We start from the raw sequence: 25,920 nt of genomic DNA on the forward strand, positions 1-25,920 counted from the left end.
GTATAATGGGAATAGAAACTAAGTGTTAAAACTAGATAACTATTTGGAAGCCTCTGGGAGTAATTCTACGAGGGCAATGGGGACAGTGTCCATGGAGGATTGGAGACTAGTCTCTGGTCTCCCAAGCTACTAAGGATCACTTAAACTCTGCTCACTTAAACTCACTTTCTTTTCTCATACCTACTTCCTATGCAGTTCTCTCCCTCAAAAGCCACAGTCACCAGTTTCCTGGTTCACCTTGAACATGCAGACTGTCACTGAATATATTAACAGAAGCACTAACTGAACAAAGAAAGGATGCCACTGATTAGGCCTAGTGACTTTGTAATTTTTTTTTTTTTAACCAATGCCACAGGTACTACCCATTGGGTTAATACTTGTATATATGGGGAATTCTGAGGATCAACACCAGCCCTTCTCCAACCCCCTATCTCTCACTTAGAGTCCCTGGTTGTTACTCACATCTTTAATTCATAAGTTATGTAATGAAGGACAGATTCACATTTTTCATTCTCAATATTTTGATTCCAAAGCTAGTTACCCACTTTAAACGTATCACCTCAGCTTTATACCTCTTGTTGCTCACACAATAAGAACATTACATTCAGTTAGTAACGGAACCAAATTACCTGAATGGAAAAATGGTGATGTTAAAAGCAGGTCTGGGATGGGAACCATGAGGGTGTCCCACCAACACGCATAGATTTCTGTCACTAAGCTCATGAAGTATCCCAAATGTGGCCCCAGACACCTTCCTCATCCTGCCCTCCCTCTACTCATGGGCTGATTTTCATGACTGAGCACTGATAGAGACCCCATATGACATAGGTTCCCTTGAACGTGGATCTTTGTAAATGAAACCGCCACACTAACATCATTAATAAATGATAAACAGAAAAAAAAAGTAAGGGGGAGGGAGGGAGAGATGACCAAGCAGAATTAATTCCCTGGAGTCATTAGGATGAATCCCCACTAGTATAACTCCAATAACAGCCCTCTAGAACCCTTGGTTCCTAAATGTTCTTTCTGCAACAGTGTCTTCAGAGAAACACTCGAGAAGCAATCTAAGCTCTGTTGCTACTATTCTTCCTTTAAATTTGCATAAGATTTTTATCTGGCTGATGATTTCAATGTCTCCTTAGTGTCTTACTATTACTTATTTGCATTTGCTCCCAGAAAACATGCAAAGATCCCACAAGATAACATTTTTACTATTTCATAACCCACATGAGACTTTAGGCTTAACTTTCCATAAAGCCATTTGTTATACTGGGACATCTATTGTCAGCTAAGAAACAGGTCCATCTTGAGGAAATTCTTTAACTTTTACCAGGGCCTCTTATTTTCTTTCTACTAAAGCATTAGAGTTAAAACAATAAAAAATAATAACTATCTTTTATGCAACTACTGCATCTCTCCTCAGACTGCACATAGAGCAACAGGCTGAGCTGCTTCCATGGCCCTCTTCTCACACACTGGACTGGTCTGGGAATTCCAAGTGCCCAGTTGAGTGAGATGTCATTAAATGAGTCATACGTGTTGTTATATTAGCAGTCATATACAAGTTTCCATCTGTTTCTATTCACCATAGGATAGAAGATCTGGGAATTGGATCTAGACAATTGTCCATTCCAGACCTTCTCTGTAACATCAGCTTTCCCCTAGAGCAGAGGTGGCAAGCTATGGTCTGTACGCCAAATCCAGCCATCACCCTGTTTTACCAATAAAATCTGAATGGAACATGGACACTCCCATTCACATACATACTGTCTGTGGCTGCGTTCTCAATAAAAGGAGAGCGTTGAAAAGCTGTGACAATGACCATATGGTCTGCAAACCTAAAATATTATATTTACTCTGGCTCTTTAAAGAAAAAGTCTATTGATCCCTCGCCTAGAGGCTTTCTGAAGAATTTTAAATCCTTTTCCTCATCATACTGATTTCCAAACAACCTGGTACTTCTCATTACCCAGGCTAACAAAGCTTTCTCTGCTCAGCAGATTTCTCCAGAGACCCAGCCAACTCGTGCTTTTTGACCTCTGGAATCTAACCAGTTTGCCATCAATGGGACTACTCATGTTCTAAGTCAGTCTTATTAAAGGAATTTCAAATAATAACCTCAATCAGTCTACTCTGTATTCCTCAAATCCCTTACATCTCTGGTTTCCTCATATTCCGTAAGTATTGCTTAGAAATACTAAGATTTAATGTCTTCATTCAGATTTCTCTGGCACCTTTTGAATATTATGTTTTTCAAAACAGGTGTATTGAGATATAATTCTCATGCCAAGAAATTCACCCATTTAAAGCTAACAACTCAATGATGTTTAGAACACTCCCACATTTCTGCAACCACAATTGCAATCTAACTTTACAACATTCTCATCATCCCAAAAGGAAACTCTATACCTGCTAGCAGTTGTTCCCAACACCTCACACCACCTTAAACCCTAGGCAAACACTAACCTATTTTCTGTCTCTCTAGATTGCCTATTCTGGACCTTCTATATAAATGTAATCACACAGTTGAAGTCTTTTGTGACTATATTTGCTCACTTAGCATAATATTTTCAGAATTCATCCATGTTGTTGCATGTACCTGTACTTCTTTCCTTTTTATGTATGGCTGAGTAAAGTTCCATTGCAGGGATTTCTACATTTTAAAATTCATTCCTCAGTTGGTGGGCATTTAGGTTGTTTCTCCTTATGAATAATGAGGCTATGAACATTCCATACAAACTTTTATGTGAATGTGCATTTTCAGTTCTCTTGGGACTATACCCAGAAGGAGAATCGCTAGGCCATATGGTAACATTATATTTAACATTTTGATGAACTGCCAAACTGTTTTCCAAAGCCACTACACCATTTTCCATTCCCACCAACTATATAGAAAGGTTCCAATTTCTTTACATCCTCACCAACATTTATAGTCTTTTCCACTGTGGCCATCTTTGTGAGTGTAAAGTGGTATCTCATTGTGGTTTTGAGTTTCATATCTAATGATTAATGGTGTTGAGTTATTTTCTGTGCTTATTTCTTCTTTGGAGAGATATCTATTGAAATAATTTGCCTATTTTTAGTTTGGTTATTTTGTCATAACCAAGTTACAAGAGTTATTTTTGTTACAGATATAAATCTAATACTGGATACATGACTAATATTTTCTCTCACTCAGTGAGTTGTCTTTCAACTATCTTGATAGTATCATCCTCTGAAGGTACAAAAGTTTTAAATTTTGATAAGGTCAATTTATCTATTTTTCTTTGGTTGCTTGTGCTTTAGGTATCATGCCTAGCCCAAGGTGGTGAAGATTCACTTCTACATTTTCTTCTAGGAATTTAATAATTTAGACTCAATTTTAGGTATTTGATCTATTTTGAGGTAATTTTTGTGTACGGTGTGAGTTAAAGTTCCAACTTCATTCTTTTGCACTGGATATCTGTTTGTGCCAGAACCATTTGTGGAAAAGATTCCTCTCCAATCAAATTATCCCGGTACCCTTGTTCATCATAAATTGGCCTGAAATGTAAAGGTTTATTTCTGGACACTAAATAGTATTTCATTGACCCATAGTATGTCTGAGGTGTGAGTCCTCCAACTTTTTTCTTTTTCAAGATTGTTTTGGCTATTCTGAATTCCTTGCATTTCCATATGAATTTTTCAATCAGCTTGTCAATTTCTGTAAAAGAACCAGCTTGGATTTGATAGCTGAACATTGTTTTACATGTTCTCTGTGAAACTTGAGATAACCTGCTGACATCATAAATATCTTAGATTGGATAACTGATGGGGATCAGCTACGGTAAGGAGAAAATATTGTTTGGGGAAAGAAGTTCGGGAATGGAAACGCAGAGACCTCTGAGCACCACAGAAAGATTATTGCCACCTAGACTGCAAGAGTGTAACTCTGGCATCACTCCATTATTCTAGGAAAATCTTATTTCAACCTAATCAGTTTCTCATGAGGAGTTCCTCTTCTCTCTCCCTAGCATCTCACATTGTTACTTCACTGCATTGAAGTACAAATAATAGCATTAGCTACCATGTATAGTGCCGCTTATTCAGAACACATTGTTTATACAACATATTTAATGCTTACAACCAACTTAATTGGTAAGTAATATTAGTTTTATTGTACAGATGAACATATAAAGGCAGTGGAGAGCTTTATATATTTAGGTAGACAGTGTTAGAGGTGGGATATGGACTAAACCCATGTAACTCTTAAACTTTTAATCTATATTTAAAATTCCCTCCCGCAAAGTACTCAATTAATAAATGTCCTTGGAATCAATTAATTATTCAAAACTAAATCAAATTTCAGCAGTGCCAACAATTTGTGCTACCTTTCTAAGCTCTCTGAGTCACCATGAAACAAGTCATAAATCCTCAACTTTCATGAAGTTGCCCACCTATCATTTTAGAAGAGCACCTAGAGCTTTACTATAGTAAAGTTATATGACGGCTTGGTTGTGCTTCAAAATAATCCACGGGGAGTGAAATGGGGAAAGGATGTTGATGAAAGAAAAAGCACGTTGAAGATAGTGACTAATATATCAAGCTCATTTTCCTATTTTACCTACTTTTGAAAATCATGATAATGTCCAAAATAAAAGTTTATTTTTTAAGCAGCAGTTGTGAGAGTTTTTATCCCAAATGCATTTGGTTAATAATGTCTCTTTTTCAGAATTAGTAACCTCAGGAAAAATAAAATAAAAAGAGATAAAATAATACATGAGGCAAGGTAAATACATAAAGAACAACAATAGCAACAAAATTATTTCTTTGAGCACTATTTAAAACTGATGGTTCTAGCATTCCATGTCTAGCATTCCATTTTAAAGGCTCTAGTTTTCTCTCTTTTCCTTGTGTCCAGGTTGTAGCTACCAATGGGCTACATGGCCAGCACAAAACTTCCTCAATCATGTCCTAGATCCTGAATTATTTGCCTCTGCTGTTCTCCCAAGCTACTCATCAATTTATATAATCACTTTATTGGTCAGATAGAACTTGTGTGGCTCAAGCTTCAGTTTTTTCCCAACACTTCCTGCACCCATGCTCTGTCAGAACTCCCCTTTACTTTCTCTTAACTACTGAAGTGGCCTTGACAGTATTTCTTGTAGACCTTCAACTACAGGGAACATAATAGATCCAGAACCCCAGGTGCTGTGCTCTATAGATAGATACTATTACCTATCTATTATCTGATAATAATAGATCTATTATCCAACAGATAATAATAGATCTATTATCCAATAGATACTAATAGATCTATTATCCTAGTTCATGTGCTTTTCTTGGGATGCTACTCTGCAGGGATATAAAGCAAGTCTATTTCTGGAAGACATGGAATTCCTCTAATAGGCAACTTTGGCTGACATGTTCCCAAGCACCTTGCTAAATCTTCCCTAGACCACACAGCTGATTATGACATTTCCACCCACCCACTCTTCCTTCCCTTTCCCCTTCACTCAGCGTCAGCGCTGCATTGTCATCTGATGCCTGGCTCTCCCAGGTTCCTCAGGCTTCCTTCCCATTTTCTCTCACAGTTGCTTCCTTACCATAATAAAAATCCTTGCTTGTTTAATCACCTTGGCACATGTTTCTTGGAGAACTGTTAGTAACACTACATTGTGGACAGATTCCCTAACTTCCAGTCACTTTTAAGTACAAGCTCTATGGCTTTGTTTAACCCTTCAGTCTTATATGGTATTTAATGTTTATCTCTTCCCTTCCCCCAGACATCTGCCAAAGAAGCTTGAATAGTGAGGCATTGTATCTCTGTTCTCAGGCTGCTTTGAGAGCCCCGCCTTTGGCTGTTTTGCCCTTTCTTTCACTAAATATTGACAGTAGCTCAATGTTCTCTTTGCTGCAAATGTGGATTAGGTATATGTGGGTTCCTTGAGAGGTTTTATCAAAGACACCCCCCATAACTGCCCATGCTGATGAGGGCCACCTGATTCCAGTTTAATTTCTTTCCACTCTCTGCCACAGCTTGAGCCTCTGTTTAGTAGAACCAGTCATACAGAAAGCCTCCTTCTTGAGTGTGGTCCCTACAGGGCAGCTGAAGCTCACCTCCTTCCAAGTGTCCAACAGACCCATAAAACCCCACACATCCTTTTGACACCACAAGGGGTAGAGGGCTGACTGCTACATGGCTGTCCTCTCTCCTCTCCAGGCCTGTTCTCCCCCCATCCTTCTTTGCCAATTATCTTATTGTTCTGTTCAAAAAAGGCACAGATATCATTATCAGCAAATCACTGCATAAGAACACTTCCAAAAGGGAAATGAAATGCCAGGATCATCTTCTCTCTCAGACATCCCTCATCTCTACAAATTATTCTCTGTGAACCACATTCCCTTAGACTGTAGATGAGGAACACACACCTCCTCCTCAACAGGAAAGGGTAGCACAAGCTGTATCACTCCCTTCTAGGTGCTTATGTAGAAAGTCAACAGAGTTCTTTGAAATATCTACCCTTCCCATAGTGGTTTTATGTAAATGGAATAGAAGAAAGGGGTGGACAGTTGAGTAACAGAACTTATTGGACCATGACTGGCTGAGTCTTAGGAAGATGTCAGACTCCAATTATTCTGGACTTTCTTTAGAATAGGGGGAGTGTTTGAAACTTCTTTGCATCAATTTAAGGTTCCCCAAATCAGTTCCAGGACACAGGGAAGTTGCATGAAACACTCTGTGACACTAATTTGCTCCCCTACAAAGCCCAGGTTCAACCCTCTCTGACACTGCACCTCCTTTTGATACTGCCAACACTTAGGCCTATTATCTCTGGCTTTTAATTCTACCTACGTGCAGTTCATTGGAGTTCTCTTTAATGGTGTGTTTTCTGGACTTGCCACCCCTCTAGTTTAACCTAGTAAATGGATGGAGAAAACTTAGATATTTGCCTACCTGAACATACTTCTTTCACCGTTTTTTTTTTTTAATGAGATTTGAGCGATTATTAGTTCATCATCTTCTGTTCATCTTATTTGCCTTGCATTTCATTAAAATTTGACACCAGAATAGTTTCCAAATTCAGACATCTTTGTCTTATGACACTCATAAGATATTTTAAAACATCAGTTTCAGAACCTGAACTAGTGGTTTTGTATTCTGAGTTATTCTGGGTGCCCCAGTTACTGCTTTAGGATTATTTTCTTTGTGGAGAAAATGTCTTTCAAGTTGTATGATTCTAATATTAAAGTGTGCTTCCTTCCCATTTTCTTAAGTAATATTTCTCAGTATCAACATTTTCTGAAAGATCACTGTGTCTGCTATGTCTGGGATGTTTGTTTCAAGGGCCCAACTCTCACACCACAGATGAAGCAGCAGGCCTCGCTACGCCCCGATGCTTATCAAGACCAACTATGTCTCTTATTTCCTTTATACTCCACGTGGTCTCAAATATGTCCTCCATATTTCTGGTCTTCCTCAAATGACTAGTTATTTCCCTTTTGTACTATTATTTAGAACTACTAGGATTCAAGAACCAATAAATCCACTTCCACTCTATCAGACCTGGATTCCTAACCTGTTTATAAAATATTATAGGACAGTTGGAAATCTTGAAGAGGAAATGGGGAAACAGACTTTTCGGTACTGTAAAGGAGCATCATTCTTGTCACTCATCAGTCACTGAATATCTGTCATCCTTCCTACTTCATGGAATTTTCTTCCAGTTGAACTTATAAGCACCCCATATAAGTTCAACTTAGATATTAACCCTAGTGGAGTGAAATTTTCACAAAGAGAAAGATAGCAATATTCATAACTCGAAAAAGATTTTATAGCTATAGATTCAATAGTGATGCTCATGGTTTTATGAACGTTTTAAAATAGAAACGTTAGTCCCGTAGTCCAAAATTATATCTCAATAGAAATCTTAGGATAATTTTCAGTTACCAGATTTGTTCCTTGACTGACAGCTTTCTTTCTTTCTAATGCAATCTTGACAAGTGGTATTTGGAGTCTCGTTCAGGGTAGACTCTAAAATTTCCACTAAGCCACAGCTTACCACTGGAAATTTCCAACTGAGAAAATAATTTTACCACTGATTGTGGTTTTTTTTACTCATTCTCTAACATGTCCTGCAAGACCATGTTGGCTGTCCCACCTACTTGCCCCTGAGACACAGCTCATTCCAGATCAGCCTTGTTTCTTTCAAGCACATTCCATGTAAAGGACTAGGAGCTGACATTACAGCTGTAGTATTCCTTAGTCACCAGTAAGTTTATTTCTCTCCCCAGGCATTCTGGATACTTTATTAAATTCTCCTTAACTTATTGCCTTCCATAACTTAATTTTCATCATTAAAAAGAAAATTGCTGGCTGGGGATGACCCAAAAACATAAACTTATTTTTAAAAACAAACAAAAAAGAGTAATTAGAGAAAAAAGAAGAGAGTTGGAGAGGGAGAGAGAGAAAGAAGTAAGAAAAAGATAAAGGACATGTAGAGACACTGACAGTTGCACTGGTGAAAAAAATTGCCAAGCTGGAGCAGTAATTAACCAGCCTGATATAAGAAGAAAAACACTCTCACCTTTGATGCTCAGAGACAGTGGGTGATATCATCACAGTGCCTCCAGCTCAGGAGTCTCATGTTGGTGACTGAACATCTATAACTTGACTTCCTCAGTTGTATCACTTTCTGTCAACAGCCATGTTTCTGTGTGTGTTGGGAGTGAAGGGGGAAACTATCAGCTCAGTATTCCCAGAATAAGCTACTTACTGTGAGGAAGTTTTGCCCTTTCCATTGTCTTAAAATATAATGACTAGAGTTTCTACTTGCTTAATTGGCTCAACTTCAACACAGTATTTATTGTATTTTTTCTAGCATATTATTTTAGGAACCGTGTAGACTAAATATGGTACAGTGTAATTTTCTTAATATTTTATATCTGACAAGAGAACTCGATTTTCAGTGGAGAGAATCATATTCTTGGAAATAGTTTATGAGTTTCATATTTCAATCACTCATGAGGAACTCCTCCACATCCCCTCAGGATCTCTGTTCTTTTTATGGAATATACTAAAAAATAACCCTAGCTACATCTATTGAGCCCATACTGAGTGCCAGGTAATCCAAGCAGTCGGTTTACAAACAACATCTCATTCAATCTGCAAAGTAACTTCATATAGGAGAGAATAGTAATTCCATTTTAGACACTGAAAACTAAAGCCCAGAGGCTTAAAAAGGTTACAAAGGTATAACTTTTTAGAGTTTCCTACGTTTTCCCTAATTATCCATTTATATTTTAATACATAGACTTACTCCTAAAAGCCATTTCCCTAAATTTGTCTTTCCTTTCTTTAGAAACTTCAAAAAGTTCACCTAAACTTAAACATATTTCCCAAGTATACAGCCTACCTCACATCTATTTGGTTACTTCTTATTTAGCTAAGAAAGTCTAAAGTATAGTAAAATGCGTGTATATGTTCATCATGCCCAGACCTTGAGGATTTCATTTGAAATCTTATTCCTTAAATGAATGTCCTCATCTTTAAAACTCAAAACCACTAATGGCCACAACACACAGCACCAAATATTGGTATAGATAGTAGACAGGGCCATCTGCCTAATGTGGAAATAGAGTAGGTCAGAGGACAAAGAGAAATTTCCTTTCCAGTACAGGGTTGTCTCTGGTCACCCAACCCACAGAGGATATGGAATCTGGCTGTTTCCCATACCCTTTCTTTTTGTTCTCCCTCCATGTCAAACCCTGACATTCCTGATTAATCCCAATAATAATACCACCAAACACACTTTTACCATAATTATATAGTCAATTGGAGTTACTACATAACTACCATTAACTGAACAAGAAAAGTCATCACAAATATGTGAAAATGTAAGAGCAAGAGAGGAAAATAAAAAGAATGCAGAAAAGGTATAAACACTGAGAATAGCTCTTGTTCTAAACAGAAAAGGAAAAAACCCACCAGAAATGTTATCTAATTTCTGAAATGTATGCTTCCCTGTATGTTGCAGGAAGAAACATGTGCGGGTGTGAAACACAGCTCAGTTGCATCAGAGATGAGCACCTTCTGTTTACCATCAGAAAATATACTCCTACGGATAATTCCTACCCCCTCCTCCATAAGGCTTTTACAAATCTCAGATCCTTCTACAACATCCTGCCATTTCTTAATAGGTACATTTTCTCTTAGAGAATGCCCATTATGAAAATCCATTACTAGAAGTCTGTTAATATTTTATAACACAATGGAAAAGTTTATGCTCATCATTCAAAATAATGTGACACTATGGAGTGGGATAGAAAAAATAGTCACACATAGATTCTCCTTTCTGTGCTCCCTTTCTCTGGCTTATAAGTAAACACTGTCTGCCAAGTCCAAGACATACAGCTCTAGCAGGAGGCTAAGCTGCATTCCTCTTTTTCACAAATGGATCTGTGTATCTGTATGATGAACTGTGGATGGGTTTTCTGGTTTCCATCCTTAACAAGTATTTGTCTTCTTTCCATGATGTCCCTCAAATATATAGAGTTCAAACTTGTTATTAATATTTGCTTAGAAAGTCTGAAATTTGAAAGCTTATAAATTTATTTTTCTCTCCAACAAAACTTGAACAAATTTGTTTGTTTTTCCCCTGCTGGAATAAGGCTTCTTAATAAAATATCTCTTAATGTTAAAACATCCTATTCACAATGAAGAACTTAAGACTGAAAGATGAGTCTAACAGTCAGGTGTAGAAAACAATGGGACTGAAGAAAACATCTCAAGAGGACAGTGGAGAGGCTGTATGTACATCATGGAAAAGCTCCTGCACACAGGTCTCTAGGAAACACGACTCTGCTAACTCCGCTAGATACCAGCTTCATTCCCACAGTCCTAATACATGGAGTATTTTTTTCAGAATAACTACTGGTGACTATGAGACAATGGAAAATCTAAGGAGGAAGCCAGGATACTGAAACACACTAGTTTCAAAATCAACATAATTCGAAAATAATAGAGAGATTAACAAAGGATAGTAAATAAGTTAGCATTGTTGCTCTCAGGCACAACTGTTACTGTTGCCTCTCCTCAGGATCTCTTGCTTTGAAGAGTAGATGCCACAGATTATTGCTACTGAAATATAACCCATTTATAGATGATTTATAAGAATTCTGCATCCTTTTGAAAAGGCACTTCCTCTTTTCTAGCATTTTATGCCAGGTTACCATAGCTAATATTTCTGGGTCTTATGTAACATTTTTAGTCACTGCAGCTGACTAAAAATGCATGAATAAGGCAAGTTTTCTGTATGTCACAATGTTAAGCACACTCCGATTGACCTGGGGGTTGAAGATTTTCTAGCTACCTTACCCATTAGGCTTTTCCAGAGAGAAAATGTATGTGTCTATGTGTGGTATGTTGGTTGGGCAGGGATGAGAGAGAGAGAGAGAGGTATTATGTTGGATGAGTGTCAACTCAAGCCTTCTCTGCTCGGCTTGTGCACATTTAAATAAGTCTGGAGGCACCTCCCTCAACTGTTTGCTGGTATCACAACCTCTCTCCACATCTTTTAATTTGCTCTTCATTTTCTAGATTCTTTGGATGGAAACTTAGATCATTGATTGTGAAAGCTGTCCTCCTTTCTAATGAACAGATTTAAAGCCATGCATTTCTCTCTAAGGAATCCTTAGCAGCATCCCACAGATGTCATGTTTTTAAAATTTATCATTAACTTGAAATACTTTCTATATTCTCTTGTCATGTCATTGGTATAGTTGTTATTTCAAATATGTTGTCGCCTTTCCAAACATTCAGGGATCTTTCAGAATACCTGAATGTTACCAATTTTTAAATTAATTTCACTGTGGTCAAAAAGCACACTCTATGGGGCTTCCCTGGTGGCGCAGTGGTTGAGAGTCCGCCTGCCGATGCAGGGGACACGAGTTCGTGCCCCAGTCCGGGAAGATCCCACATGCCATGGAGACGCTGGGCCCGTGAGCCATGGCCACTGACCCTGCGCATCCGGAGCCTGTGCTCCGCAATGGGAGAGGCCACAACAGTGAGAGGCCCACGTACCGCAAAAAACAAAACAAAACAAAAAAAAACCACACTCTATGATCTCAGTCCTTTGCCATTTTGAGACATTTTATGGCCCAGCATATTATCTATCTTAATTAACATTCTAGTTGCATTTGAAAAGAATATGTATTCTGACTTCATTGGGTTTAGAGTCCCAAAATGTCTAATAGATCAAGTTGGTTGACAGTGTTATTCAAACCTCTCATATTCTTACTACTATTTTTGTCTACTCTTTCAATTATTGGGAAGGAATGTTGAAATCTCCAAATATAACTTTAGTTCTGGCTATTTCTTCTTTTATACCTATTAAATTTTATGTGCTTTGAATTTCTGTTATAAGGTGCATACACATTCAGGATTCCTGTGTCGTCTTTGTATTTATTTATTTTATTTATTTATTTTTGGCTGTGTTGGGTCTTCATTGTTGCACATGGGCTTTCTCTAGTTGCAGCAAGTGGGGGCTACTCTTCATTGTGGTGCACGGGGTTCTCATTGTGGTGGCTTCTCTTGCTGTGGAGCACAGGCTCTAGGCACATGGGCTCAGTAGTTGTGGCTCACAGGCTCTAGAGCACAGGCTCAATAGTTGGGGCACACGGGCTTAGTTGCTCTATGGCATGTGGTATCTTCCTGGACCAGGGCTTGAACCCGTGTCCACTGCATTGGCAGGCGGATTCTTAACCACTGTGCCACCAGGGAAACCCTCCTGTGTCTTCTTAGTGAAATGCCCCGTTCATCATTATTGAATGTCTTTTTCTCTAGTAATGTACTGTTACTTGAAGTCTGCTGTGTCTGATATTAATATAGCAAAATTATCATGAGTATTATTTTCATGGTTTATACATTTCATTTTTCTACTTTTAATGTATTTGTCCTTTCACATTTAAAAAACATTTCCTCTCAGTGGCATAGAGTAGTATCTTGCTTTGTATCCAGTCTGACAATCTCTGCCTTTTAATATGATTGATTAGATCATTTATGTTTAAGGAAATTATTAATACTCTTGGGTCGAAGTCAGCCATCTTCCTAATTGATTTCCATTTGAAACAGCTGTGCTTTGTTCCTCTTCCCCTACTTGTCTGCCTTCTTTTGCTCTGAGTACTTTTTTTTTTTTTTTTTTTTTTGCGGTATGCGGGCCTCTGACCGCCGCGGCCTCTCCCACCACGGAGCACAGGCTCCAGACGCGCATGCCCAGCGGCCACGGCTCACGGGCCCAGCCGCTCCACGGCACGTGGGATCTTCCCGGACCGGGGCACAAACCAGTGTCCCCTGCATCAGCAGGCGGACTCTCAACCACTGTGCCACCAGGGAAGCCCTGCGCTGAGTACTTTAAAAGAAATATAATTCCTTTTATCTCCTTTATTGCCTTTTGAGCTGTATCCATTTGTAAATATTCAGTGGTCACCGTAAGAATTCAAACGTTCCTTTTGAATTTATGACAGTCTACTGTTAAGTAATATTACACCACTACACATAAATGTAATAAAACCTTACAACAATATATTTTCATTTATCCCGGTGCTACCTGTTGTGCTAGTGGCATATTCTTTACTTCTACATATTTTATAAACCTGACAATACGTTGTTACTTCTTTTGATTTTAACATTTAATTTTCTTTAAAAATTTTTTTTAAAAATAAATCTTTATATTTGCACAAATTTTACAATTTCCCACTCTCCCCATTCCTACAATTAGATCCTAGTTTCTGTTATTTTTTACTTCAGCCTGAAGAATTTCTTTCAGCATTTCATATAGTCCATGTCTGTTAGACACAAATTCTCTTAGGTTTTATTTACCTGAAATAATCTTTATTTGCTTTCATTTGTGAAATACATTTTCACTAGATAAAGAGTTCTAAGTTGACTTTTTCTTTATTCTTTAAACATTTTAAGATGTCCTTCCATTGTTTTGTGCCTTGCTTTTTTTCTGATGAGAAGTTACTTATATTTCTTACTCTTGTTCACCTGTATGTAACGTGTCTCTTACACTGCTGGTGTTTTGGGGTTTTGGTTTTGTTTTGCTTCAATATTTTCTCTGTTTTCAACAGTTTAGTTATGATGGGTATTTAACCTGATTGGTGTGTGTCAAGGTCTTGAATCAGTGGGCTCGTGAGTTTTCTCAAAACTGAGGAAGAAAATAATCTTTTAAAAATAAATTCGGCTTTATTCTCTCTCACATCTCTATTTCTGAGATTCCAGTTGCATGTATGCTAGTCTGCTTGTTATTATCCCACAAGCCACTGACACTCTATTGAATTTTTTTCAAATACTTCTCTCTTTACTGTAGTTTTGGTAACTTCATTGAGCTGCCTTCAAGTTCAAAGATTTTTTTCTTTAGTCTCCAAATTGCTCTTAAGCCCAGCCAATGCATATTTGATATCAGATATCATCATATTATATAATCTGTACTTCATTCTATTTTAGTTTTAATTTCTTTAATGATATTCCTTGTTTTTTACTAAAATATTTCCCTGCAATTTTTTAACATAGTTTAAATGCTTGTTTTAAAGATCCTTGCATGTTAGAAGGTTGCCCACTCTCACCCCTATTACTCAACATAGTTTGGGAAGTTTTAGCCACAGCAATCAGAGAAGAAAAAGAAATAAAAGGAATCCAAATCGGAAAAGAAGAAGAAAAGCTGTCACTGTTTGCAGATGACATGATACTATACATAGAGAATCCTGAAGGTGCTACCAGAAAACTACTAGAGCTAATCAATGAATTTGGTAAAGTAGCAGGATACAAAATTAATGCACAGAAATCTCTTGCATTGCTATACACTAAACACGAAAAATCTAAAAGAGAAATTAAGGAAACATTCCCATTTACCATTGCAACAAAAAGAATAAAATATCTAGGAATAAACCCACCTAAGGAGACAAAAGACCTGTATGTAGAAAACTATGACACTGATGAAAGAAATTAAAGATGATACAAACTGAAGGAGAAATATACCATGTTCTTGGATTGGAAGAATTAACATGGTGAAAATAACTATACAACCTAGAGCAATCTACAGATTCAATGCCATCCCTAGCAAACTACCAATGGCATTTTTCACAGAACTAGAACAAAACATTTCACAACTTGTATGGAAACACAAAAGACCCCGAATACCCAAAGCAATCTTGAGAAAGAAAAATGGAGCAGGAGGAATCAGGCTCCCTGACTTCACACTATACTACAAAGCTACAGTAATCAAGACAGTATGGTACTGGCACAAAAACAGAAATATAGAGCGATGCAACAGGACAGAAAGCCCAGACATAAACCCATGCACATATGGTCACCTTATCTTTGATAAAGGAGGTAAGAATATACAATGGAGAAAAGACAGCCTCTTCAATAAGTGGTGCTGGGAAAACTGGGACAGCTACATGGAAAAGAATGAAATTAGAACACTCCCTAACACCATACACAAAAATAAACTCAAAATGGCTTAAAGACCTAAATGTAAAGCCAGACACTATCAAACTGCTAGAGGAAAACATAGGCAGAACACTCTATGACATAAATCACAACAAGATCCTTTTTGACCCACCTCCTAGAGAAATGGAAATAAAAACAAAAATAAACAAATGGGATCTCATGAAACTTAAAAGCGTTTGCACAGCAAAGGAAACCATAAACAAGATGAAAAGGCAACCCTCAGAATGGGAGAAAATATTTTCAAATGAAGCAACTGACAAAGGATTAATCTCCAAACTATACAAGCAGCTCATGTAGCTCAATATCAAAAAAACAAACAACCCAATCCAAAAATGGTTAGAAGACCTAAATGGACATGTCTCCAAAGAAGATATAGAAATTGCCAACAAACACATGAAAGGATTCTCAACATCATTAATCATTAGAGAAATGCAAATCAAAACTATAAAGAGGAATCAACTCACACTGGTCAGAATGGCCATCATCAAAAAATATACAAATAATAAATACTGGAGAGAGTGTGGAGAAAAGGGAACCCTCCTACTCTGTTGGTGGGAATGTAAATTGATACAGCCACTATGGAGAACAGTATGGAGGTTCCTTAAAAGACTAAAAATAGAACTACCTATATGACCCAGTATTCCCAGTACTGGGCATATACCCTGAGAAAACCATAATTCAAAAAGAGTCATGTACCAAAATGTTCATTGCAGCTCTATTTACAATAGCCAGGACATGGAAGCAACCTAAGTGTCCATCAACAGATGAATGGATAAAGAAGATGTGGCACCTATATACAATGGAATATTACTCAGCCATAAAAAGAAATGAAACTGAGTTATTTGTAGTGAGGTGGATGGATCTAGAATCTGTCATACAGAGTGAAGTAAGTCAGAAAGAGAAAAACAAATACCATATGCTAACACATATATGGAATCTAAAAAAAAAAAAAAAAAAGGTTCTGAAGACCCTAGGGGCAGGACAGAAATAAAGATGCAGATGTAAAGAATGGACTTGAGGACACAGGGAGGGAGAAGGGTAAGCTGGGACGAAGTGAGAGACATACATACACTACCAAATGTAAAATAGATAGCACATGTTGGCAATGATTCCTCTACTTACACTACTCACTTCTCCAAGATATTAATAGTCCTTCTCTTATGTGAACTAGGTCATTAAATACATACTTGTCAAGGTTTGTGTTGGAAGATTTCGTGAATGTCAATGTTCCTCAGAGTCTTATGTTGAAGAGGAACTATTATTCAATTATTACTAAGCACTCAGACAAATTGGGAATGACACTCTGAATTCCCTAGCTGCCTCATACTTGCCTTCAGTCCTATTTCAGGCCTTAACCTTCTTAAACAATCCCACATTCTACACCAAACACATGGGCAGCAAAATAAAGAGAAAAAGAACATAAGATCATGAGGAGAAAGAGAAGAAACAATGGGAGGAAATAAGGTACCTATAGACATGTTAGTACTAGGGGTAGTGGAATTCTAATACCATCCCTATCCATATTCGTATATTCGAACATGGATAGTCTAAAAATATGACTACCAGTTCTTGGCTACATTCTCTCACACCAACTGAGAAATTCCAGGAAGTAGCTCTAGAGAATTAGATTAAAAAACACTCCAAACACACAAATAGCAACTTCCAGAGAATAAGTAAACAAGAAATAATTAAGAGAAATAAACAGAGGTAGAATGAGACAGAAAGAGAATAATTTCACAGGCTGAGTCAATAATGTTATTCTTGACATTTTAAAACTTTTTGCAAAAGTAATTTCTGTCATCTAAAATCTTTTACTCTTATGAGATACATTAAGCATATTCACAAACAGGTTTATGACCTTGACTTGTGATTTGTCTATTTGTAGTCATCCTAGATGTCTCATGCTTGTTACATATTTCCAGTTTTGAAGAATAGATTTTATTACTATTGACCTCTACCTCATTCTTTGTTGTTTTCATCAAAGTTGTTTTAAAAATGTGCAGCAAAGATAGCCCCTAGCAATAAGTAAGCTATTCCCTCAGTTCTGTGGCCTGTGAGTCTCCATAATTAAAGAATGGAAGGCTAACCATATTCAGATCAAGCTGGGATGGGTAACCTCTCCTCTAAAACTTCCCTAAAGGGAAGTACGTACAGCTATGTTAGAAATCTGAATGCCAGTTAAAGACATTTCCCTCAATTCATTTCCTAAGAGACATTCCATGGCAAGATTACAGAACTCTGTGACTTTATGGTTTTGGTTTTGGTTTGTTTTGTTTTTGATGTGGGGGTCAGTCTAATCTCTAATACCTCGAATTCCATCCACAAGTTATCAATTTTTTTTCAAAAAATTCTCGACTCATTTAATGTTTCAAAAATCATCTGTCTGTAGAATAGGCCACCAAATCAGTAGTAATGGGAAAAGAAGAGAGAGAGAGAGAGAGAGAGAGAGAGAGAGAGAGAGAGAGAGAGAGAGAGAGAGAGAACTAGAGACAGGCAGAGAGCCACAGAGAATACACAGCCCCAGAATATGAATGGCCATCTGGCACAAGAGAAATACGTTTTTCATTTTATCATTCAGAGTCTCACTGTGAATGAGCTAATAAGTGACTTTGTGCATGAATGATCTCTTCCTCACCTTTCCTTGTAGGTGACTTTCAAGAGAAGGCTTTCAGCTCATGCTACCTAATGTGGCTACATATCTTATCCAGTGAATATTTCCTTTATTGCACAGACTTCAAAAATATCTACTTTTTCTTCTACATGTCGATATAACTTCTACATGACATATTCTCTTTTATTGAATATGTGTTCTCTATACCTTGTATGGTTCTCAATATTTTACATTCAACTTGAAGATTCAGGCTTAATTCTCACTGGAGGCAATTAAGTTCTTGGAAATATTTTTGAGTCCCACCTATGCATCACTCAAGGGGTAATCCTCTGTGCTCCACACAACATTTCTATTCTCTTAGTGAAGTTGCAACAAAAAGTACTGTTACATTTTCTGAGCTTTCTGTGCCAGAAACCTTTCTCAACTGATACACGATGTGCCCCCTAAGCCCAGCAACATGACATGTGAGAGCTATGATTCACTCCCTTTTATAGATGTTGAAACCGAGATGCAGGAGTTAACACTTTTTCAAAAGAAAACTCAGACTCGTTAAGCCTAAGAGTTGTGATTTGGAGCCAGCTTTGCCTGTCTTCAAAATCAGAGTTCTTACGCATGACACGCTACTGATAGGCACAGAGCAGGTTACCAATTAATGTCTGTTGGTTGAATGAATGGCTCTATCAATCAATCAAACACTGAAAGTCTCCCGGAAAGAGTGACCTTAGCAGCCTCTCCAGTCACATCAGTGGCTCCACAACAAAGAAGGTTCTCTAAACCAGCTTGGTCATGTGCAAATTTCACAGCAGGAAACTGTATGCAAATAGGTTTTACCCCTAGAAAATAAACTGCACAAATTATTCCAACTAGGCCATCACACACTGGTAAATGTTTCCAGTTTTGAAAAGCTCTTACTTCATTACTAATGGCCTGTTCTCATCACCTGGCATGTCCTTCAACTTCTCCCCTTGTCAATCAATCCTGGAATACTTGCCACAGAGCTAGCTACCTCTTTTGCTATAGCAGCCTGGTTATCAATAAACTTGTTAATATACATTCTGAGCTGTTAATCACAAACTTGTTAACCAGAGACTCTGTGTTTCCTTTTTACAATCCTAAATAGTGCGTGATAAATGCTGAAATGTGTATATATTTTAATTTTAAATATCAATTCAAGCCAGGTGATCTAGCTAAAGTAAAAAGCTCAGTAATTCTCACCAGAGCTCTCCCCGCATATTATCTTCAATATTTCTCTCCATTTCAGAGTTTGCCTTTTCTGTTCGGCATGCTCATCTGTGCTAGATTATTAGTTACTATCCAGACCTAGGCAGTTCCAGTTTCTCTGGATAATCTACAGTCCTGAGTGACAACTCCTTGTTACCAAGCTCAGCCAAATTCCCTGGGTATCCTGAAGAACAAAGTCCATGGACTCTCTCCACATCCTTCCCATGTCCATTTCCTACTGATTGTGTCTTCTACTCCAATGGCTCCCTAGATTCCTTTCAAAGCTTTTTCCCCACTACAGTGTAATTTTTTAAATTTATTTTACAAATGTTAAGTACCTACATTGTGCCAAGTATTCTTTAGTTGTGGAGAATGCAGCCTTGAACAAAACAGAAGGATATTCCCACCCTAATGGAGCTGATCTTTCAAGGAGTAAGCGGAGACGTAAGATAATAAGATAATAACGTAATATATGCAATCTATTAGATAGTGACAAGTGACATGGAAAAATAAAACAGAGAAGAGGGCTAGGAGTGTATGGGTGCAGGAATAGATTATAATTTTAAATAGTAAGGTTGGGGAAAACCTTGTTCAAAAGGAAACATTTTAAGAAATTGCTGATGGAGAGGAGAAAGTGAGCCATGATGCTACCTAAGGAAAAGCATGATTCCAGGCGGAGAGAAGGACAACTTCACTCTCCTCAGACCTTTAAGTTGATAACTATGTTTTTTACCATAAGTTGAAATAAGTTTGTTTTTGAAAGACAAGATGGACTATATTAAATATTTTATAATATATAATGAGAGATGACTATTACCGGGACAACAATAAATTTATTTATCTGAGGATTTTATCTATTCTAATTTGAAAAATATGGTATTACAAAATGTATTCTACTTACATTTGAAACAATGACTCTCAAACATTGCACTGTGGACATTTGGGGGGGTTGGGAGGGGTGGAAGTGGGGCCCATGCATTAGTAACATGTATAGCAGCACCCCTGACCTCTACCTATTAGATATCATTACCATTCACATCCACATTTATGACAACAAGAAATGTCTTGAGATATTGACCAATGTTTCCACGGGAGTAAAAGCACCCACCCTCTCCATTAGGAATTACTGGTTTAAAAGGGCAAGGATCAGCAGCCCTCCAACTGCTGTTGTTAAGAACTCAGTATATTCCAATAAGATACAAGCTTCACTTTTTTTTTTTTTTTTTTTTTTTTGCGGTACGCGGGCCTCTCACTGTTGTGGCCTCTCCCCTTGCGGAGCACAGGCTCCGGACGCGCAGGCTCAGCGGCCATGGCTCACGGGCCTAGCCGCTCCGCGGCATGTGGGATCTTCCCAGACCGGGGCACGAACCCGTGTCCCCTGCATCGGCAGGCGGACTCTCAACCACTGCGCCACTAGGGAAGCCCCACAAGCTTCACTTTTAAAGAAAAAATGTATAAACAGGCACAATCAGTAAGCTCTATGGTTTTGAGTAGCTTGGAAAGTCATTAAGGGAAGCTTCCCCCAAATCAGTGCTGCTGCTCACACATTATCCCCTTGTAACCAAGAGGACTTTTCACCCCAGGCAAGGCAATATTATAAGATTTGAGATAAGTGAGGTGGGGTGGGGGTTGTGCCTTTATGGCTTAAAACACAAAAAGGGCTAGTGTGAATGCAAGCAAGTTCTAAGGGAGTTTTATAAAAATAACGTAATGAAAGTGGAGAATTTGGAACTGGATTGCCTTAAAACTGTCCTCATTGCATATCCCACTTTTATTCTCTGATCTATTTTCCAATAGCTTTATTATCCTCCACAGGTACCTCTTCAATCATTTCAAAACTCTTCTTCCTATCACAGTGTCATCCAGATGAGCTAACCCTTGACTCAAACTAGACCGTGAGAGCTTTTCATGGATTGGATTCATTATATCCCACAGAGTTCTTACACATGCTCCCTGGAACTGTCTTCAACTGCATTGCTAGCCTCAGCCCCTGAAGTAGGATTTTTCAAAAGTATCCCTTCTTAGCTTTAGAGTTCTATTAAAATTGTCTCTTCAGTCTGTATTAAACATTTCTCAAATCTCGGATGTTTCTCAAATTCACAAAGACTTACGAATTTGTTTTCCTTTCATCAGATCTTTGAATTCAACTTTAGGCAACCATTAAAATTCAGTATCCTCAGCTCCCTGTGACCTCACAAAAAAGGTACCCAGAACATAGTAGAATAATAGACCTGTCAAACATCCCGTTGTGCAGGACACACTAGTGCTGGAGGATAGGTTGTGTGAAGTACCAAATGCCAGGCATCTGAGAAACTGTCTCATAGCCAAACTTCACATCCCAATTTCCAGTCCGGCTTTTACTTCCTCACCAATAGGATCTATGCCAGTTGTGACCAACAGTTGGAATTTACTAGTAAACTTGTACTCAATAGAGAAAGTGTTAAACATACAATATTAAGGAAAGCAAATCATAAGTAATAAGGGGATGGGGGAGGGGGGAGAGGGTGAGAGAGGGAGAGAAGAAAGAGAAACAAAATTCTGAACCTCAAAGAAAGAAGAGTCAAATGGGATACAGGGTGAATCAAAGGCCTCCATTTATGGTTCTGTGTGTTCTAACCAACATTTCCACATAACTTCCCATTGGGCACTGTCTAAAAGGTCACTTGTTCTGGGAAGTCCTGTTTCTCTGCTTCAAACCAACAGAAGCATCTATGGAAGAAGGGCTTAGGTCAATTCCCTCACAGCCAATCCTGCTCTGCCGAGTCCCCCAAACCTATTTCTGCTTCAAGCCTGGAAGAGTCCCACTATAGCATGTTCCTTTCTCACAGGCTCATTCTCTTCATCATTTTCTTCTAACTTTATTATCTATATCTAAACTTAAAGTCTCCATATTCTTCAAATTCCTCAATTCATATACTTCAGAGATTTGAAAAAGTCCATTTTTTCTTTCCAGTGCCCATGTGAAATTTCTGTGCAATTTGTATGAAAACCTGTCTCACCCATTTGGGCCTCAGCAAGGATCTCTATTCTAAGGAATTTGTCTCTGTCCATCTCACAGTACTCCCTGACTGCCCTTCTCATGCTCTGCTTCCTTTCATTCTGGATCTGACTATATTCCTACAGATTTGAGTCTGCCCTGGGAAATGGAACAATTTTGTGTCTCAGGTACTAAGAGCTCCTGCCCTAGATCTTGTTCATTTTGGTGATATTCTTTCTTCCCATTCCTAGAAAACCCAAAGCCCAGCCAAAACTGCTGGCCAGACAGACACAGTCCCTTTAACTGCCTCCTCTTGTTTAGCTCCACCCCCAAACACTAGAAGGCAGAATTTTACATGGGTCATCACTCAATATATTATTCTCTTAACTACTTCTTGTTCGTCAGTTAAGCTAAAGGAGTTACCAGTTTCTCTCTAATTACATCTACACCGTCTTGAAGTTCTTGGATTTATTAAATCTTCAAAGCCTAAAACATTGGCCTAAAATGCTAACACCCTGCCTCACTTTCCTTTATAGTCATTGGGCTTATTCACTGACTTATGATTTACCTATCACGAGTCTCTCTCCCTCCTATATACATTACTTTTCATTTCTTTCCCTAAAGAGTAAATTCTAAACATTCCGGGAGGAACCACTGCCCATTCATGAATGTTTTCCACTCGAAAAATGGGCCTTTATTACATTTAAAATCTGTTCCTTTGTCTTTGGCAAGTTCTGCATGAACACCATGTATGCTATGCCTGGGACACTGACATCAAGGATAAATACCCTCTCTCCATCAGCAGACTGAGCTGCTTTTCCAGTGCTCTGATTATCTGTGTACAAAATTTGCTACTAACTCTCATGATACAGGCATAAGAATTTAAATTGGCTGTCTCTTTACATGACATCTCTGTATATTACCCTTGTGTTTTCTCTGGAATTCTAGGTTTTGAGAATTGATTTATTCACATTTCTCTACTTCTGAGGTCAAAGATGGTAAGTATTTGTAAACAATGGGTATCTTCACTTTCACTGCCTTTCCTGCTAAATTTATCCTTCCTGCAGCTGATGAGGTAGACTAAATAACAGATGGGGCCATAAGACTGAGTGTAAAAGATGGGTTTTACAGAACAGATCCAGGAAGGAGAAGAGGGAAGCATTAGTCCAAGAGACATCTCTAGTGAACCAGGTCATAGGAAAACAGAGCTCCCTCTGCCCTCTCCTCAACTGCCTCCTCCCTGTTTTGCCTCATGTACTGGTCATAAGCAACACCACTATTGACTGTACTCTTAAAACCACAGCCAGGCCATGCACTGGGTTTAGTTCTGCACCAGGAGTAGAGACTGATGATTCAGCTCTTCTCTGGTGATCAGAAGGGGCTTGTATCACTTTGGACTGGATGCATAAAGAAAAAAGCCGTGCGCCTCAAGAAGACTGCCCTCTTACTCATATAAACAGAATATGTGAAGGACCATTCAAGCAACTGGGTGGCTGACAGGATCTTGGAGCTACAACCAGGTGTCAGGCCTGAGACTCTGAAGTGGGAGAGCCGAGTTCAGGACACTGGACCACCAGAGACCTCCCGGCCGCAAGTAATATCAATCGGCGAGAGCTCTCCCAGAGATCTGCATCCCAATGCTAAGACCCAGCTCCACTCAATGACCAGCAAGCTCCAGTGCTGGACACCACATGCAAAACAACTTGCAAGACAGGAACATGACCCCACCCATTAGCAGTGAGGCTGACTAAAATCATAATAAGTTCAGAGACACCCCAAAACATACCACTGGACATGGCCCAGCCCACCAGAAAGAAAAGATCCAGCCCCACCCACCAGAACACAGGCACCAGACCCCTCCACCAGGAAGCCTACACAACCCACTGAACCAACCTTACTCACTGGGGACAGACACCACAAAAAACGGGAACTACGAATCTGCAGCCTGTGAAAGGAGACCCCAAACACAGTAAGATAAGCAAAATAAGAAGACAGACAAATACGCAGCAGATGAAGGAGCAAGGTAAAAACCCACCAGACCAAACAAATGAAGAGGATATAGGCAGTCTACCCCAAAAAGAATTCAGAGTAATGATAACAAAGATGACCCAAAATCTTGGAAATAGAATGGAGAAAATACAATAAATGTTTAACAAGGACCTAGAAGAACTAAAGAGCAAACAAACAATCATGAACAACACAATAAATGAAATTAAACATTCTCTAGAAAGAATCAATAACAGAATAACTGAGGCAGAAGAACAGATAAATGACCTGGAACATAAAATAGTGGAAATAACTACCACAGAGCAGAATAAAGAAAAAAGAATGAAAAGACTTGAGGGCAGTCTTGGAGACCTCTGGGACAACATTAAATGCACCAACATTTGAATTATAGGAGTCACAGAAGAAGAGAAAAAGAAAAGGACTGAGAAATATTTGAAGAGATTATAGTTGAAAATTTCCCTAATATGGGAAAGGAAATAGTCAACTCCAGGAAGTGCTCAGAGTGCCATACAGGATAAACCCAAAGAGAAACATGCCAAGACACATATTAATCAAGCTTTCAAAAATTAAATACAAAGAAAAAATATTGAAAGCAGCAAGGGAAAGACAACAAATAACATACAAGGGAATCCCCATAAGGTTAAAGGCTGATCTTTCAGCAGAAACTCTGCAAGCCAGAAGGGAGTGGCAGGACATACATAAAGTGATGAAGGAAAAAACTTATAACCAACATTACTCTACCCAACAAGGATCTCATTCAGATTTGATGGAGGAATTAAAACCTTTACAGACAAGCAAAGCCTAAGAGAATTCAGCACCACCAAACCAGCTTTACAACAAATGATAAAGGAACTTCCCTAGGCAGGAAACACAAGAGAAGGAAAAGACCTATAATAACAAACCCAAAACAATTAAGAAAATGGTAATAGGAACATACATATTGATAATTACCTTAAATGTAAATGGATTAAATGTTCCAACCAAAAGACAAAGACTGGCTGAATGGAAACAAAAACAAGACCCATATATATGCTGTCTACAAGAGACCCACTCCAGACCTAGGGACACATACAGACCGAAAGTGAGGGGATGGAAAAAGATATTCCATGCAAATGGAAACCAAAAGAAAGCTGGAGTAACAGTTCTCATATCAGACAAAATAGACTTTGAAATAAAGCCTTTTACAAGAGACAAAGAAGGACACTACATAATGATCAAGGGATCAATCCAAGAAGAAGATATAACCAGTGTAAATATTTATACACCCAACATAGGAGCACCTCAATACATAAGGCAAATGCTAACAGCCATTAAAGGGGAAATTGACAGTAACACAATACTAGTAGGGGACTTTAACACCCCACTTTCATCAATGGAAACATCATCCAAAATGAAAATAAATAAGAAAACACAAGTATTAAATGACATATTAAACAAGATGGACTTAACTGATATTTATAGGACATTCCATCCAAAAACAACAGAATAGACTTTCTTATTAAGTGCTCATGAAACATCCTCCAGGATAAACCATATCTTGGGTCACAAATCCAGCACTGGTAAATTTAAGAAATTGAAATCATATCAAGTATCTTTTCCGATCACAACACTATGAGACTAGACATCAATTACAGG

General features: G+C 38.3%; 1 long non-coding RNA gene across 3 annotated transcripts in view; it reads right to left on the reverse strand.

Moving 5' to 3' along the window:
* LOC117312594 (uncharacterized) overlaps nucleotides 1-25,920 on the reverse strand; it is a 175,987-nt gene that overhangs the window by 134,093 nt on the left and 15,974 nt on the right. For 2 of the 3 annotated variants that reach the window (XR_012332473.1, XR_004526984.2), the window contains exon 2: nucleotides 8,547-8,672. The exons of the other annotated variant lie outside the window; for it this stretch is intronic. This is a non-coding gene — a long non-coding RNA (uncharacterized lncRNA). The remainder of the gene's footprint in view (nucleotides 1-8,546; nucleotides 8,673-25,920) is intronic. 3 annotated transcript variants of the gene reach the window in all.

Source organism: Tursiops truncatus, chromosome 6, assembly GCF_011762595.2.
Source record: "Tursiops truncatus isolate mTurTru1 chromosome 6, mTurTru1.mat.Y, whole genome shotgun sequence".
In the NCBI taxonomy this organism is placed as follows: Eukaryota; Metazoa; Chordata; class Mammalia; order Artiodactyla; family Delphinidae; genus Tursiops; species Tursiops truncatus.